The 17,880-nt window shown below is 42.4% G+C and overlaps 1 protein-coding gene across 1 annotated transcript in view; it reads right to left on the bottom strand.

Moving 5' to 3' along the window:
• Positions 1 to 17,880, bottom strand: part of LOC125879051 (myosin-9-like) — a 110,472-nt gene that overhangs the window by 76,597 nt on the left and 15,995 nt on the right. The gene's annotated exons all lie outside the window — the stretch shown is intronic.

Here is a 17,880-nt window from a genome sequence, read left to right as displayed (position 1 = left end):
GGTGATATTAAGTTGTCAAATTATTTTCTTTAAGATACTGTAACTCACTTATTTTAATTCCATCTTACTTAAAAATGTAAAGAAAACAAAGATTATGTTAAATTTTGAACAGCTTCGTAAACTAAGTTGTGAACTGACTAAAGCCTCTTTCACACAGAGCGCGATTTTTCGTGGCGCCCACCAAGGCGCGCAAGACAGGATTTGGGGGAGTACAGGCTCGTTCAGGAGCTACAGCTCCATGGTGACCGCTTCCGGGTCTACTTCAGGCTCTTCTCTGCTATTGGACGTGCCGAGGTGTCGTCACAGCGCTTTGTGGTGAAATTAAAACATTTTCAATTCCAGCACAGGCTGGCGGTGCACAGACGCCGTGGCATGTGCCCTCTCGCACGCCGGCAGAGCGGTGCGCTCTTGCGCCACGGTAGCACATACACACTGAATGGGTTCGTCGGCGGAGGTCTGTGCTTTGCGCGCTCTGTGTGAAAAGGGCTTAACACACAAAAATGAAACAAATGTAATTGTTTGATGCTGAAAAATGTCTTTATTTTAAGTGTTATCTACAACCCCCCTGAAACATTTCACTCTAAAAAAAAATATCCACTTGTTCAACCTAAGAAAAAAATAAGGTTGATAAACTTTAGTACAACCAACAAGACTTGCTCTGACCTAGAAAAACTTAATTAAGTTGAACCAACTTCATATTAATACAGAAGTTAGTGGTCAAATTATTTTAGTTACGATATTCTAACTTACATATTTTAATTCCATCTGACTTGAAAATGTAAAAAAAAAAAATTGCATGCATCTTTTTAAGTAGTTGACGATGACGTTTTGTTTCATGCTAAGCTAATTGTGTCCTGACTCTGGCACCATCCTTAGCATACAGACATGAAAATGGTGTCAATTCTCATCTAACTTTCAGCAAGAAAGATAATTAGGGTGTCAATTTATAATTATTTAATTTCTATTTCAGGAGGTGCTTTGGATTCTGGGCAGGATAATGTAATTTAAGACATATTTCACTGTAAAACTGTAATAACACAACCTGGATAAACACTTTGCATTTTTGTTTGTGTTAATATGAATATAGAAAATTAAAAATGTAATAAGTTGTGTGTGGATCTTTTCCTTTTGACAAATGGAGAATGTCCCCTGCTCACTGCACGATTAATTCATGATTTATTTAGAGATGGAATAGTCGATGGTCTGCGCCTTTCATGTCCCAGAGGGCAACAGGATGAAAGAGAGAGGAGGTGAGTGGGTTGTTTGGAGTAGAGATGGGTGTCATCCAGAGCTCAGTGAAGTCAGACTCAAAAAGACTGAAACAACACACTGGACAGAGAGGAACTCAGATGAGCCGACAGACGAGACGATTACTGAAGCATGAAGTCAGTGTGGTAAACCATGTCCACCAGGACCAGACGATGAAGACAGGAGTACCCTTGTGCTTTGAGCCATTTCTACTAAGAGGTACAGTCATCTGTAATGACGACCGCAAGTATCCTCTTGTAAGGATGAAGAGTCAGACTCCATCTGTGTTGTATGGCTGACACATTATTTTTCTTTTGCCACATTTTGTCACTGTGGAGACTAAACTTTGGAGAGTGAATCAGTGAAGAGTAGTGGTCTCTCTGATCCCCTTCACTCTGGACTGCTGTGGATCTCTGCACAGGAAGCATCTGAACCCTTCAAACAGGATGCATAAAAACATCGAGAGGAAAGTTGGAATTTCGAGACCCTCCTCTGTCCTTCGACCTCCTCCGCTGTTTCGCAGCATCGGGCCGCCGGGGCTCTCTGCCAATCTGCCCCCACACCGACGACTCCGCTCTATATTCTGCAGATCCAGAGCTGTGCTGCCTGCAAACACACACACCACTGAAGCTTCAGGTACACACACCTATAACGACATACAGACGGGCCACCATGCTCGTACACTTGTATGCCCACTGGGGTGCAACGATGCGCTCTCAGAGGATATTCAGTCCGGCACAGTGTTGGATGCCTTTCAGCCTGAGGTGGACTCAGATCTACAAAGAGGAGCTGTGTTCAGGCCAGGGGGTTTTCCAGCCACATGGTTAGCGAGCCCTCGGGTGCAGCAGGACAGACAGCTGTTTTCTCACCTCTGTCCATCTGCAGGAGCCAGTGGCAGAGACAGAGGCAAGCAGGGCAGATGGGTGACTCCACTTCAGACATCAGAGGATCCTGCGATCAAAGACAAGCAGCAGCAGAAGAGGAGAAAGAGGAGCTTTAAGGTGGACTGTGCTGGGAAACATAAATATGTAGTGCCATCACTCACTGAGAAAGAGGAAGATGCCCGGCTCTGTGAGTGGTTGCAAAGTCTGGGCATTGCAGATAGAAATGACAAGGACTCTGTCACGACAAACAACCAACGGCAGCAGCAGCGGCTCTTTGTATCCAGGTGCAGGGGAGTGACCAAACAGCAAGAGGCAAGCTACAGGAGAGACAGACGACCTCATTTCCTGCCTCCCCTCTGTCAGTCGGACTCTCTCCTACATGTGCCCCTCCTGCTGCCTGAAAACTCCCCGCCGCCTTCACCCTGCACCTACACAGACCCCTCCATCCATCGTTTACCTGTGCCGCTGCTGCAGCCGCTCTCACTGAGGAGGAAGTGAGACGCTGTCGGCCACTCAGAGGACAGACTCTCAGCTCTAGAGGCTCTGATTGTGCACTGACTGGATTTATGTCTGGTTATGTTCTCACTGGCTCTTGACTGATTTCTTTAAACTTATTAAAACATTATGGAAACCTTCATTTCATGCCTTCTTGATTACTTTCCTACACATGATTTTAATCTGTATTTTTACTTGGATTATTCAAGAGGTGGACACATTAACATCTGTACAGTCTGATGACATCTGGCAAAGTGGCTCACGTGTTAGATCAGCCCAGATGCCAAAAAAATAATGTCAGCATTGTGCATTTCTTAAAATCACGGATATGTTTGTACGTTTCATATGTATGATATAGTTTCAAGTTGAGAGCTGACTTTGTCATCAGGAGGTGGGGGGGATGTTGGATGACGTGACACCTAGGTGAGACGAGCACGGTCTCACTCAGTCATCGAAATATAGCACTTGGGCAGTGACTTGCGGTGTCAGAAACCAACAAAAAAAAAGGCATCCTTTAACAGTATGATATGCGGCCGGTTGTTGTTATAGTTTAAAAGCGCCCGGAGGCATCAGGGGGAAACATGGCGGGACAAGGACCAAAGTTGAGGTGGCGAAAGTCTGAAAGGGACGGGCAGGTACTACAAACATCGACTTTCACCCAAGAGAGTGGTGTTCATGTCCCGTAAGATTCTAAAGCCAAACCCCGTTGTTGTGTCCCAAACCTAACCACATGCTTTCGTTGCCTAACCGTAACCATATGCGTTTGTTGTTGAAGGGAAAAAAAACTCAATTTGCAGTGTTGTACCAACGTAGTGTGTTTTATTTTGAAAGAGACTGTATGTTAACATTAATTTCCTGTGAAAACAGAAGTGTATTTTGAAAGAAGACAATGCATGTAACAGGCTGAAGTTGACACGGTGTCTCTGAACGTCAACAACCAACACACCCAGGGTACCTTGCACGTTGTATGTGGACGTAGAAAGTCCATGACCAAAACATCAATATGTGACGAGGTCGGAGTGAGAATGTGTTGGAGCTTGAGACACCTGCCACAATACAGACCACTGTTGGAGACCAATAAACAACACAAACTGGTAGTTTTGTAGAGTCATCGCTGTGTTTCCAGTTGCCTTTTAGTCCATCAAATATGAGTGTTTTTTAGCAACCTTACGCCGTGTTTCCACCGAGGATAGTGCCACAAAGAGCAGTTGTTTTTTACTGAGACGTTGCTGTGTTTCCAGCAGGGACAGTGCCATGAATAGAACAGAATATAACCTTTTGAGCGTCAGACGGCAGTAGCTAGCACGCATTGAAAAAGCGCTTCCAGCATTTCAAGCGTCTGTGTGATCGCCCCCTTAACCCAGTGTCCATATGTTGGAGGTGAAGAGTCCTTTCATTTACACAGGATGAGCTTTCTGACCAGAAGTGAGCAGAAAGAGGCTCTACTGTTAACATCCAGAGGAGTGTGGACATAGATGGGGCAACCAACTGTCTAAACACTGCTGAAAGGGTTTGTGTTAAAGCCCAGAAATGAAATAGTTTCGGACATGACCAGAACATCTGACATAAAGTGGCTGAAGGCTGTTTATACCTGTCAAACGTAAGCTCAATATCACTGCTAATCTTAGCCAGCGGAGCTCTGGACCAGTGGAGTCAGTGTACAGTCTTAAACTGAACAACAGTGTGTCTCAGACAAATAGAGGAAAAACACATTTTTTGAAAAGCTTTATGCCACACCTTGTCTGATATCTGCTCTCCAGTATCCTCCTCCGATCTCTGCTTTAAAGAGTCCAAAGCTGCAAGATTACAAGCATTGAGTAGTTCGTAGATTTGACACCCAAAATGAGAAGCTAAAGAGCTTCGGAGCTGCAATATCTGTAAAAGTGTACTCAAGGAATGTAAATTTTTTCAACTAGCTGGTCAAAAGAGGTGGAAGTGCCATCGATATTGAGATCACATAGTGAGGCGATTCCATTGTTTAACCATGTGTCAAATGCTGCATCTATTGTAGACGGAAAAAACATTGGGTTCTTTGCAACAAGTGAAGGGTCAGTAAGTTTGAAGTGGCGTCTGAACTGATAAAAAACTCTTAATAAGACTGGTATTTTAAGCCAAAACATGATGTTTTCCTAACCATAACCAAGTGGTGTTTGTGCCCAAACCTACCCACACGTTAAGCACAGCGTATGTATCTGTTACTCAATAACATACAGATGTAAAGTATCCATGGTTTGCATTGAAGTTCAAAGCAAATATTTTTCCTGGTGACTGGGTTGCTTGTTGTATAATCAATATTTTAGTAAGATCCAGGTTCTGTGGGGCACACTGGAGAACAAAGGCTGGGAACCTCTGGTCTAGAAGTGTTGGTGGTGTTGCGCCCGTCCCCTGTACCGACTGTGGTGCTTGAAATTACAAGTCCCACTTGTTAAGTAATTACAGCGTTGAGAGAGATGTTTATTTCAGGCCACTGGTGTGTTTGTTTTGCCCTGTTTTCCTGTGTCGTGTCCTGATTTCTCCAGCAGAGGGCGCCGTCCAGTGTACAGACAGGAGGCGGCGGGGGGATGTTTATTAGACTGTGGCCGTTGGGGCCTGAACAGAGCGTGGCTCTGTGTCCCTGCTGAGGTGGGATCTGTGTGTCAGGACCAGAACACACAAGCCTCAGTCCTTCTTACCGCTCGCCTCGCGTACCCCTCCTGCACATGTTTACCCTCGAACGCAGCCCAAACTGTTTGTGAGTGAGGCTCTTTTTTCAAGGCAGCTCGCCCCCCAGCCCTCTGTCCGCCAAATAAACATTGCACCGGAAATTGCAGGGATATCTGGGATTTTTGAGGGGTCCCGGTGGAAAGGAGGAGAGAGCTAGAACAAGGGTGCTCTCTGTGACACCTCGGAGGTGAGGGGAGGGCGAAGACGCAGAGGGAAGGGGGGGGATCCAGAGGGGAGGGCGTGACCTTGCCTTGGGTGGTTGGTGGGGTGGGTAGCATCAGCATATCCACTGACGAACAGGTACAGGTGACCCAGATTCCTTTGACCCCGTCAGGAGAGCCAGGGCCTGCAGTGCGTGCTAAGGCTGACCTCGCTCATCACAGAAGGCGCCGACCCAGGCTAAAGGTCAAGAGGAAATGATACTCTGTGACGCAAACATGTCTCCTGACCGATAACGACTTCCTGGGATCATCATAACTGCTGCACCTGATCTCGCTCCTCTTGTGTGTCTGTTTATTCCCACTCCCGTCCTGCACCAGCCGGCACTTTGGGAATACAACAGCCATTGATGAAGCTGAGGTTTCATAACAGCTCGTGACAAAGCACGCATGAATGGCAGGGTGTGTGTGCGTTGCGTACACAGAACGCTCCCCCTCCCGCTTTTGTGTGTGTCCCGGCTCACTCCCCTTAAACCTCGACGTTTTTATTTGATAATAACAGCCTGGTGGAAAAGCACACGATGTACGTTGAGCCGATTGCGCCAAGAAAATGATTACAGTCGATGACCTTGTATTTATTTTAATTAGTGTGAAATTGTACCCATGGCGATGTTTAAGTCTCCTCACATGTCCCTTTTTTTAAATGCTGCGACTCCAATATGCTCACCACTGGCCTGTAATTGGGTTATTCTGAAATGTCTCTTACTTATGTATACCATGTCCTGATTATAGTCAATTAAGCCAAATGCGATATATGTATATATAGATATATATATACATGGGAAAACAGGAATGTACAAATAGAAGTTCAAACGAATGCCTGTCTCATCTCTCCTTGAAGATTTGAGGTCTTGAATGTTCCAAAACACTTTTATTTACATTAAAGGACGCAGCCGCACGTCCTGATGAGAGTGTGAATTTGTGAGCATGAAATATAGCAAACATTGGCGCCCTGTGTATCGGATTGGATGGCACACCTGACAGCTGTGTGTGAGTTTTTGTGTGCCCTCCCTGTCTCCTTTTCCCAGCTCTGCTCTTATAACGATCTATGTTTCAGTGTTTGGGAAGTCAACAGTAGAGTTCCTGTTCTTGGTTTAAAAATAACTTTGGGACTTAAATTCCTCGCCCCCCCTCCTCTCATCCTTTCTTACTGGCACTCTCGCTTTGCTTGTTTTTCTTTGCCATTTCTTGTGTTTTGGAACAGGCTGTGCACTTTCTGTTTCTCTCAGTCGTCTTATATCTCAGTCACAAACACACACACACACACACACACACACACACACGTACACACCCATGTGCTGCACATTGAGGGAGAAAATGATATATGTGCATGTCTGTAGTGCCATTTTCAGAAAGAACGGAGTTGTCGAGGCGCACGTGCAGACAACAATGAGACCTAGAACTGGTGCCTCGTGGTTTTATGCCTGCGCCAACAAGTCAAGTTGCAGTTGCGGTTTGCATCCATGTCTGTACAGACTCACGTGTCGTTATTACAGTGGACAATTGTTACCTCTTCTCAGTGACAGTTTACCAGCTCCGAACCATAGTTGGGAACACGCTGGCTGATGAATATCAATTTTAGCTTTGCTTGTTATTAGCTAGTAACTAGCTTCAAGCGGTCTGGACCACTCTGCAGAAGGGAGGATGGCGAGACATTCAGGTGCTGTTCACAACAATGGCTTTATTACAGGTTGAACAGGAGCCCTGAGCTTGTCTAGACTTAATTCTGCTGACTATCTTCACTCTTTGCCGCCTGCCGTCTTCACCACGACTGCCCTGAGAGCTGCTCCCCTCCACACACACAATGAAGTACACGTCACACCCTCACAGGTCACCCACAAGGCCACCGCGCTTAAGGTGCGGACACACCAAACTGACATCAAAGAACTAGTGGCGATGAAAGCCAACTGTTTCGTCGTCTACGTTGCCTCACGTCGCCTCACGTCGCCCTGTGTCAGTTGCATTTGAACACACGACACGGACTACATCCGACGGCCAAGTAGCACGTACGTTCTGCGCCTGCGTGAGAGAGAGCGGAGTGAGAGAGTGGTACATCCTGTCAGCCGAGGGGTTTCCTATCTGTGCAGCCGAGCACCGCAGCACCTCCACGGACTATTACATCCAGACAGTCCCGGTGTTTCCTCCGCAGGCTCCACTTCACTCAGCTGCCCGATAAACCCGCTGCTTCTTCCCACTTTAACCTGAATAACAAACCAGGGCTCGGTGCTCCGGTTGGATCCAAACGGAGAGCCGGGGCTAGCTCAGAGACTAGCGGAGGCTAACTGGCTGTGCTTCCCTCCGGTCATGCTGCGGCTAACGCTCCGCTAGCCGCTCCCAGCTAGCTCCGGTTTGTTATTCAGGTTAAAGTGGGAAGAAGCAGCGGGTTTATCGGGCAGCTGAGTGAAGTGGAGCCTGAGGAGGAAGCACCGGTTAGCCCCGGTTTCACTACAGGTAGATTCACTCGCTACAGGGGCGAGGAAATAAAACCTGAACAGCCAATTAAAGTGATCTCTCTCACCGACAAGCTCCACCGCCGATTCAACATGCTCAATCGGCCGAAAAGCAGCTGACGCCGAAGTGCCAACGGTGCAGGACACACTGCAAAAACTAGGGCGACAGACACTCACCGATGGCCCGACTTTGACTGATGACCAACTGTCGGCTTGGTGTGTCAGGGCCTTTAAAAGAGGGAGAGGGTGAGCCGGTAACACGGTGCTTTAAATGTGGATGTTGCTGCTAAGAAGCTCCAAACTGGATCCTTCATACACATCTTCAATCAGGAGATCTAGACGATCCGCAGAGTTTAAGATGGACACCCAGGATTAGAGTCACCAATTCAGTGTCTGCCCTTGTGCTTATGAGTTATGGCGTTGAGTAGCGCCCAGAAAAGTGTTTCTGCAGAACATTATGATGTCACAGTGGAGTTGACCTTTGACCTTTTGGATATAAAATGTCAGCACTTCATTATTTTATCATAATAACGTGATTTTTTTAATCCCTCTATTTTTATCCGCTTACCCAAGGCCGGGTCATGGGAACAAGAGGCTAAGCAAAGTACTCCAAACGTCTCTCTTCCCAGCAACATTTTCCAGCTCCTCCTGGGGGATCCCGAGGCGTTCCCAGGCCAGATGGAAACATAGCTGCTTGTATCCACTGTCAGTCACTACCCAGAGCTCATGACCACAGGTGAGGGCTGGAACACAGATGGTCCAGTAAATCAAGAGCTTTGCTTTCTGGCTCAGCTCCCTCTTCACCACGACAGTTGCGCCAAACTGCCTGTCCATCTCATGCTTTGTGTAACTCCTTTGCTTGACCTTGACCTTTGACCTTTGACCACCACAATCACAGCAGTGCACCCCTGAATCCAAGTGGACCTTTGTGCCAGATTTAAGGAAATAACCTCAGGGCGTTCTTGAGAAAACACGTTCATGAGAATGGACGAACAGGATACATGGAGAAAGAGGGGTATGAGAAACAACACTGGTTGGTCATGTGTTATGCACAGTAACCATTAGAATACCAGGATGCCAATAAAATCTATTTTTAGCACCAGAAAACAATGACAGACTCCCCCGCTCTCTCATAAAAGTCACACCTGACAGAAAGGACACCTGCCACCTTGCATTTAAGAGTGAGATTTTCAACAGTGGACAGAGGAGGGACCTTCAGACTGAAGATTTGATGTTTTAAAAAATGTGCACCATTGAATTACTCAAATGACATTAATGCATTCTCATGATAAAGATCTTAAATACTGGCCTGTGTGTGTTTGTGGCCTACAAAGAGTCAGAGGAGTGCCGCAGCAGGTGTGGCAGGAGCTGTCCTGAACAAACACTCCGCACCTGTCCTCCTCTCCACCTCCATTCCCCTCATGTATAAACACACTCTTTCTCACAGACACACACAAAGCTTCCCACCACTTTTCTGCCTGACTCATGTTTTGCTCTCTGAGGCAAAGAATCAGACGTGAAAAGTGAGCTGCTTTTGTTCCACTGACCTCGCTTTACTCTCCAGGGGACTCATTACAGAAACTGCATTAGTCTGAAATTCTATCTTATCTCAGTTTGGGAAACACAATCACTGGAATCGTTATTGGCATTGTGCGGTTCTACAAACCATGGACACATTAGATTTATCTGTTATTATAAAGCAGATGCGCTGTAACTTTATTTATGTTTCGACACTGCTGTCTTCAACCTGTGGTTAAAAAATCCACTTATTTATGTTGGGAAAACATCATGTTTTGGCTTAAAATACCTGATTTTTGTGGCATTATTCCAGAAGAAGTGATGGCTTGGTAAAAAAAATTTGACTTTTCTTGGCAATATCTCCAGTGGAAACACTGGTCGCTAAAAAACATCCATGTTTTTTTGGCTAAAAAGCTTCTAAAAACATTGTGATGACTCTTCTTCACCTCCTGATAATAAATTCAGCCCATATCCTCCTGAGACCTGAGCTTTTGTTTGGCATGCATTTTTAATTTCTCCTAGCTATTTGAGATCAGTAGGATCTGATAAGTATACAAAATTAAGCATTAATCTCAATGATATCCTTATATGGGGACGTTGGGTTTATTTTTGATAGGAACAACTGTGTAATAAAATATAAAACAGTTCATTTCAAATGCCTGAACATTGTTCATTTTGTGAATTTTGAATTTTCCTTGCGTCACACTCCAAGCTAGGAATGTCCTTTTTGTCTGGAACATTCTGTCACTCCTAATTGGCCTGTGTGAAATGCTGCAATAATAAAGTCTCAGTGTCCAGATACGTGATGATGACAAGGTCCCAATGTACTCAAACAAATATTTTGCTAATTAACAGCATCTTAGCTTGTTATTCTTGTTTAGATTGGTCAAATTTGTATGCGATATTTAGATTTAGATTTAACATTTATATTTAGATATAGCATTTAGGTTTAACATTTAGATTTAGATTTAACATTTAGATTTAGATATAGCATCTAGATTTAGATTTAACATTTAGATTTAGATTTAGCATTTAGATTTAGATATAGCATCTAGATTTAGATTTAACATTTAGATTTAGATTTAGCATTTAGATTTAGATTTAACATCTAGATTTAGATATAGCATCTAGATTTAGATTTAACATTTAGATTTAGATTTAGATATAGCATCTAGATTTAGATTTAACATTTAGATTTAGATTTAGCATTTAGATTTAACATTTAGATTTAGCATTTAGATTTAGATTTAACATTTAGATTTAGATATAGCATCTAGATTTAGATTTAACATTTAGATTTAGCATTTAGATTTAACATTTAGCTTTAGATTCACCACTTAATTTCTACCTCAAATGTGAAGAAAATGATTTAAATGTGAGAAAAGTTAGCTAAATATTCAAAATATATCTAGATATAGCTAGAAAAGTATGACTGAAATTTTACATTCGGCACCCCATAGATATCAAACTACAAACATTATTTATCGTACATAAACAGGTTTCAACCACAAACTTTGTTCAGGTTTTGTACCTTGCCCATTTAGATTTAATCAGCTGCAGACTGACTTAGAGAGATCTGATTTAGATTTAACTGTAATATTTAGATTTAGATTGTGCATTGCTACCATTTAGATGTCACACAAACAAGATGTACACGAACGAGGACAACAGGTCTAAGTTAAGCAGAATGGAGCTGATATTGATATTGATATATGTATGAAACGTACAAATGCCACTCAGCGTAAGTTCAGTCAAGAAGACTTTTTTTTTTGCTAAATACATTCACAATACTCTCTCTATCCCACTTCCACCTCTTCCACCAATCAGCTGACTCAGTGTTTCCTCTCCTAGTTAGCTAATCAAACTTTGTTCAGGTTTTGTACCTTGCCCATTTTTGTGTCGGGATCAGCTGCAGACTGACTTGGCAGAGATGGCTGCCATCTTGTTTTCACCTGTAATAGTGTACTGTGCTTTTGCTACCACTAGATGTCACACAAACAAGATGTACACGAACGAGGACAACAGGTCTAAGTTAAGCAGAATGGAGCTGATATTGATATTGATATATGTATGAAACGTACAAATGCCGCTCAGCGTAAGTTCAGTCAAGAAGACTTTTTTTTTTGCTAAATACATTCACAAGTCTCTCTCTATCAACTGACTCAGTGTTTCCTCTCCTAGTTAGCTAATCAAACTTTGTCATGATCTCCTTCAGCCATTCATGTTGCTGCTGCCAACCTTAAATCTGTGCTCGAATAACTTTTGGTCGACTATTACTGTATGTTCACACCAACAGCAACCAGAGCTTCCTAAACAAAGTCATTCATTTTCAATGAGAGCCCCGTGATTTGGGCAACTTGGTCTGGTGAGTTTTAAAGTGTGTTAGTAATAGAAAGAGAATATTTGTTGCGTGACGTATACTAGTACAGAGCCAGCATATCTTCATATCTAGCCGGGTGAATTAAGGGTTTGTTTTAACAAAACCAGAACTGGTGACCGTCGGGACAGTGGAAAGACGAACCAAGATCACTTTCGATTTTTCAGTGTATTTTAGGATGATACAATGACTGTTTATTTAAATGGAAGTCAGGCAGGTTTGGCGATAGCGACTTTGGGACTGTTTCTGGTTAAACAAAAAGAATCTTACTGTCTATCTCTGTCGGGATCCTTTCCATAATATTGCCTGACACTTACAATAGCAATCTGAGCCTGTCAGTGACAAAAACAAAAACTTCAAGTGGACGTAAACTGACGGTGCGAACAAGCTCCAAGTGGCTACAGTGCAGCCTGTTTTGTGGCCGCAGTGACTGAACACAAGACAATTTTCAAAATTACCGTGAGTCACTCAGTCACAAATAGATGAGAAATAGGGTCAACGTTGAAAAACACTGACCTTACCCTTTAAGATATTAAGATAGGACGGGCAGTTCCTCATATTTCCCTGGCTCCGTGCTTGTGACAAACACCTCTCCCTCTTTCCCTCACCCCCTGTTTGTCCTTTATTTCCACTGACTTGTTTTTGATCTGTTTCTCACCTGCTGTTGCTCGCCTTTTCCCTCCCGTCACCCTCTCCCTCCTCCCGCACCTCCGACCAGCCCTATGACTTTTTAATAGTCGTGACAGGGAGGTTTTCCAGCGAACTCTTAAAGCAGACTTGTGTCACTTTAACCATTACGGGTTGACGTTCGCTGTCAGCTCAGTATGTAAAGGTCACGGCGCAGGACAGGTTCCCATACCAGTGGCAGTGTCCAGTATCCCCCCAAGCTGATGAATGCCTCCACTTTGGTGTGTTGGAAACTCCGCATGTTTGTTTATTATGTCTGGGATGGAAGCCGCTGAGCCCAAAGTGGAAAAGACACATTTCTTTGATGAGTCAATGGAACTTAAATATGAATACAACATATTTCTCTCTGTGTGTGTGTTTGTGTTGTGAGGGTGGATGCAAACAAACACACACAAGCTTCAGAGGCTTCAGTGTTTTTTTCTGCCTTCGTTTTCTCTCTCCGTGTCGGGCTTGTTTACACGGGCCTGTTACATCACCTCCGCACACTGACAGAGAGAAATGACTTGTGTGGGAAGAGGATGGAAGTTTGGTGAATACATAATTTTGCCCTCTGTGTAGGCCTGTGTGTGCATCTGTGTGTGTGTGAGCACATGCTGTACTGTGTGTATTAGAAACAGTCCGTGCTCCAGGTGTTACCATAACAATCTGAAAAACAGATACACAAAAGTTTGCTTAACAAAACTTAGAGCTGTTCTGAAAGTATTCCCAAAATCCTTAAAGACTTTTCTCAACATCTTCAATCTGTTGGGCAATAAAACAAATTTATTACCTGTTTCTCAAGATGCAGCTGTATTTCCTGTCTGGGTAGCAGCACGACTCTATCACGGCAACATCCAGTGGCGAATATTCCTGTAAAATCACAAAATAATTTAACATAAGGTTAAAATGATCCAAAGACTTAATGCTAACAATTAGTCTGTGTCGGTTTAATACGTCCATCAGTGTGTGATCACTACAGTCAGAACATGCTACAACATAGAGAGGGTGGAGTTGAGTGTAACGGCCTGTGTCCACATAGCCGCCGTAGTTTTTCAATTGTCCCCGATGAGGAGAGAGCGTATGTGGCCTTGAGAAAAAGAGCCACGTCCAACATCTTTTTCAGAGTGCTTCATCTTTTTTGTTTGGCCACAATTCCTTTAGCTACTGTATCATATGTCAATCAGAAACTATTACAACAAAGACAGAGAAGTCAGTTTGTGGGTGCAGATTGGCCGGTGGACACTGGATGTTGCTGGTGAGTGTTGTGCTTTTAGCACTGTACACGTTGTAAGCTTGTTAACTGTGTAGTCGACCCTCTTACCCCTGGACATTTTTGCCCATTTCCAAAATTCAAAAATTCCCTCACAGACAAATGAAGGGTCACAGGGGGGTGATCTTTGCATGGGGGTGTCATTCTGGATGAATTTTCAAAATCTCAACTTTTCAGCAACAACTCACACAAGTACACGTCAAATAAAATTTCTCCAGACATGTTTCTTGTTATTTTAGGTAGTTATTATCACGCTAATGTATGTTCCAAGTGTTCATTTCCCCCGATATGTTGGTTTTAATTCGTTATTTGATTCTATAAACACAGTCTGACCATCTCGAGCTTTTATTTTGGTACTTCCGGTGACCAGCAGTGTGAATTTGCATATTAGCTAAATATTAAGTTTCACCCAGAACACTTAGATTTAACATTTAGATTTAGATTTAATATTTAGATTTAACATATAGATTTAACATTTAGATTTAGATTTAAATTTAATATTTAGATTTGACATTTAGATTTATATTTAGCATTTAGATTTAGCATTTAGATTTAATATTAAGATTTAGATTTAACATTTAGATTTAGATTTAATATTTAGATTTAACATTTAGATTTATATTTAGCATTTAGATTTAGATTTAATATTTAGATTTAACATTTGGATTTATATTTAGCATTTAGATTTAGATTTAACATTTAAATTTAGATTTAATATTTAGATTTAACATTTAGATTTAGATTTAACATTTAGATTTAGATTTAATATTTAGATTTAACATTTAGATTTATATTTAGCATTTAGATTTAGCATTTAGATTTAGATTTAATATTTAGATTTAACATTTGGATTTAGATTTAGCATTTAGATTTAACATTTAGATTTAGATTTAATATTTAGATTTAACTATTTAATATATTTCTAAGTTAACAAATATTGCTGTAAATGTGGTAAAAGGTGACGTTAAAAAATTCACACCACTTTTTTAAACATTGTTTGAAGCTAAATGTGGCGAAATGTTGATGTTATTTTCAGCGTGAGACACTTTACACACGGCACCCCATAATGGCTCAGTGAGTGGAGCAGGTGTCCCATGTGCGGGGGCAATGTCCTTGCCACAGTGGCCTTGGGTGTGATTCCAGCCTGTGGCCCCTTGCTACATGTCATGCTTGCTACATGACTTATTACTATCCTATCAATTAAAGGCAAAAAGCCCCCAGAAAACAAAAGATATTGTTGTCATAGAAGCAAACCCAAGTGTACATCATCTCAACAAAACAAAAACGCTGGGGTGCTTTTTATATGAAGCACTAGAAGCTCTCCGCTGTGCCCTGGCATTGATTTTCTGATAAAGAAAAACAGTATGAAGACACACACCTTTAGAGTAAGAGAAAATGAAAAGGCAAAAGTCATCTGGCGTGCAATACAAAAAAAAAAAAAATAGAAATAAAATTTAAAAAGAAAAAATGAAGGCAGTGAAATTTGCAAATCTGCACATACCATATTCTTTTGCTATCCATAATTTTTGTTTGCTTGCTCGGTTCTTTTTTTGTGTTGTCTTCTAAGTAAAGTCTCCTTCTTGTTTGTAATAATAATAATAATTAAAAAAAAAAAAAATCAGGAGGGGGAGGCCTGCTTAGAGCAATGAATGCACTAGGTTTGGCACTGGAAACATTTTGTTTTGCACAGACGTTCATGGTTTCCAGAGGATGACTCGTTGTGACTTTGGTGATCCCCTGACTTTTCCTCGAGCACAACCAGCAGGTTTACATTTGAATTAAATGTCTGAACAATTATTCGATGAATTCTTACTTAATTTGGCGCCGCTGTAATCACTTTGAAGAATTTTCCATTAGTGCAGCCATCGGGTCAAAAAATCCACATTATTTTCTAATGCTTTGGTTTATGACCAAAAACCAGTGAAACTAATGACATTCCCATCAGTGCAGATCAGCAAATGTTTGCATGTAACTCACTACTCAACTAAGATTGTGAACATGGAGAACATTATACCTGCTGAACTCTGGGATCTTTGCACTGTTATTGTGAACATGTGGCCATGCTGATGTTATCAATTAGCTCAAAGCTTCCCTGTCCCTACAGAGCTGTAGACTCTCAGTATTGTTTAACAACAAGTATTAACTTTTGACATTGTTTGAAAATATAATATAAATGTGTACCATGAGGGTTGGATCAGTCTTATTGAGAAGAAACAGCAGACACTGTTACCGTCCAACCACGCTACCGTTAGTGAACAGGATAAATGAAAGCAGAACCAGATTTGCTATCTTTGTGTTTTGTCTGATTTTTGTAGCTTCCTCTTGGATATGTGCTGCTCATGGTCTGGCACATGGTCACAACCTTTTCATAAAATCGTGACCTCACCTGTGCTCTGTGCCAGGGAACATCCTGTACACAGCAACATAAGAAGGAAATAAGAAAATACAGACAGAGGGCAGTGTCTCTGCAGATAAATACACCACCACACTGAGAGTCGTTCATAAGTCAGTCTCTCCGGGAATTTGCATGCTGTTTTTGGATTCTTGCGGCCTAGAAAGCCAGATTTTTTCTTTGGTGTCCACCATCTACTAAATATATACTACAGTCTATGGTCAAGACGCATCAAGAAGTGCAATGTAGCCAATCAGAGGCAGAGCAGGGCGGGCCTTGTCAAGAAAAGCCAATAGCAAAGCAGCAAGCAGAATAAACTGGAGGTTTAATATTTGATGTCGTATGGAAGTGCTTCCCTCGTCTCGCTGGCATCAGTCACATTACTCATCCTCAGTTTCATTATCCTTACTTTTATCCAGACCTCTGCAGGAACAAAGTCTTCTGGGAAAAATTGCTTGTAACTTTTGCGGATGCTACCACACTACTCACTCAATTGATCAACTTCGCTACTGAAAAGCTATTTGACTCAGAAAGTCGTGACGTTACCACCACACCAATGAGAAATGCAGTCAAGTTAGTAACGTCGCAACTTATAGTGACGCTGTTACCGGCTCAACCTTTTTCCCCTTCCAACCTCATGAGAAGGCCATGTTTAACGTTTTGTTGTGAAGACAGTAATGAAGTCATTGTTGGTGAACGGCGCCCGAATGTCTCACCATTCTTCCTGCTGCAGAGTGGCCTGCACCTCTAGAAGCTAGTTACCAGCTAATAAGAAGCTAAGTTAATGTTAATAAGCCAGGGTGTTTGCAACTACAGTTCAGAGCTGGTAAGCTGTCACTGAGAGAGAGGTAACAATGCTTCTGCCCAACACTGTCAATAACTTTTGGGTAGCATTAGCTTTGTGATGCTAAGTGTTAGCCCTGTCACTGTGTGAGTGAATCTGTCCCAGACACAGAGCTACATGGTGCGTTTGTTTTGTACTCGGAGGTTGGAAGTCAGAAGTGGGAATGACGTCACCTCTGAGTTGACAACAGTTTTTGCATTCTAGTTGACAACAGTGGACAAGTCGGAAAAAACATGGGTGTTACTGTTCTACCGTTGGGCTAGCCGTAGCCACTGTTAGCAATATTAGTTGATAACAACGCTCTATGTGGTATTTTGCACATACAGACAGCGCAGCAACATGCCCACGGATAAAAATTGAACAGTACTACGGGTATGGCTGACCTAATGTAAAACAAATAAGATAAAATTGCTATAAACAGTACTTAAGCAGAGTGTCTACTCACTATGTATGTGACCGGCAGCCATCTTGAATTCGTAAGTCAGGGTTGATGTGGTTGCTCCGAGTTTCCGAGTTGGAAATCCGATCTCAGGGTGCGTTCGAGTTTAAACTTCTGACAGGGAACTGGGAATTTCCGACCTCAGAGTACAAGTGCACGTGTTAAGTGTTAATTTTAACATAAATTGTTATGCTGTAGATCACCATCAGCTGCAAACACCTCATAGGAAATTACAGCTGGTGTCATGAAGTGGGATAACCAATTCACTAATGGTGCAAACTATAAATTAAAACACAAATGACAATAACTAGCATAAACCACCATGTTCTGAACAGACATGGCAATTACAAATAATGACACCTGCATTATGGAGCAG

Source organism: Epinephelus fuscoguttatus, linkage group LG19 (assembly GCF_011397635.1).
Source record: "Epinephelus fuscoguttatus linkage group LG19, E.fuscoguttatus.final_Chr_v1".
NCBI classification, from domain to species: Eukaryota; Metazoa; Chordata; class Actinopteri; order Perciformes; family Serranidae; genus Epinephelus; species Epinephelus fuscoguttatus.
The sequence above is the reverse complement of the archived record's forward strand: the minus strand, read 5'-3'. Positions and strand labels throughout refer to the sequence as shown.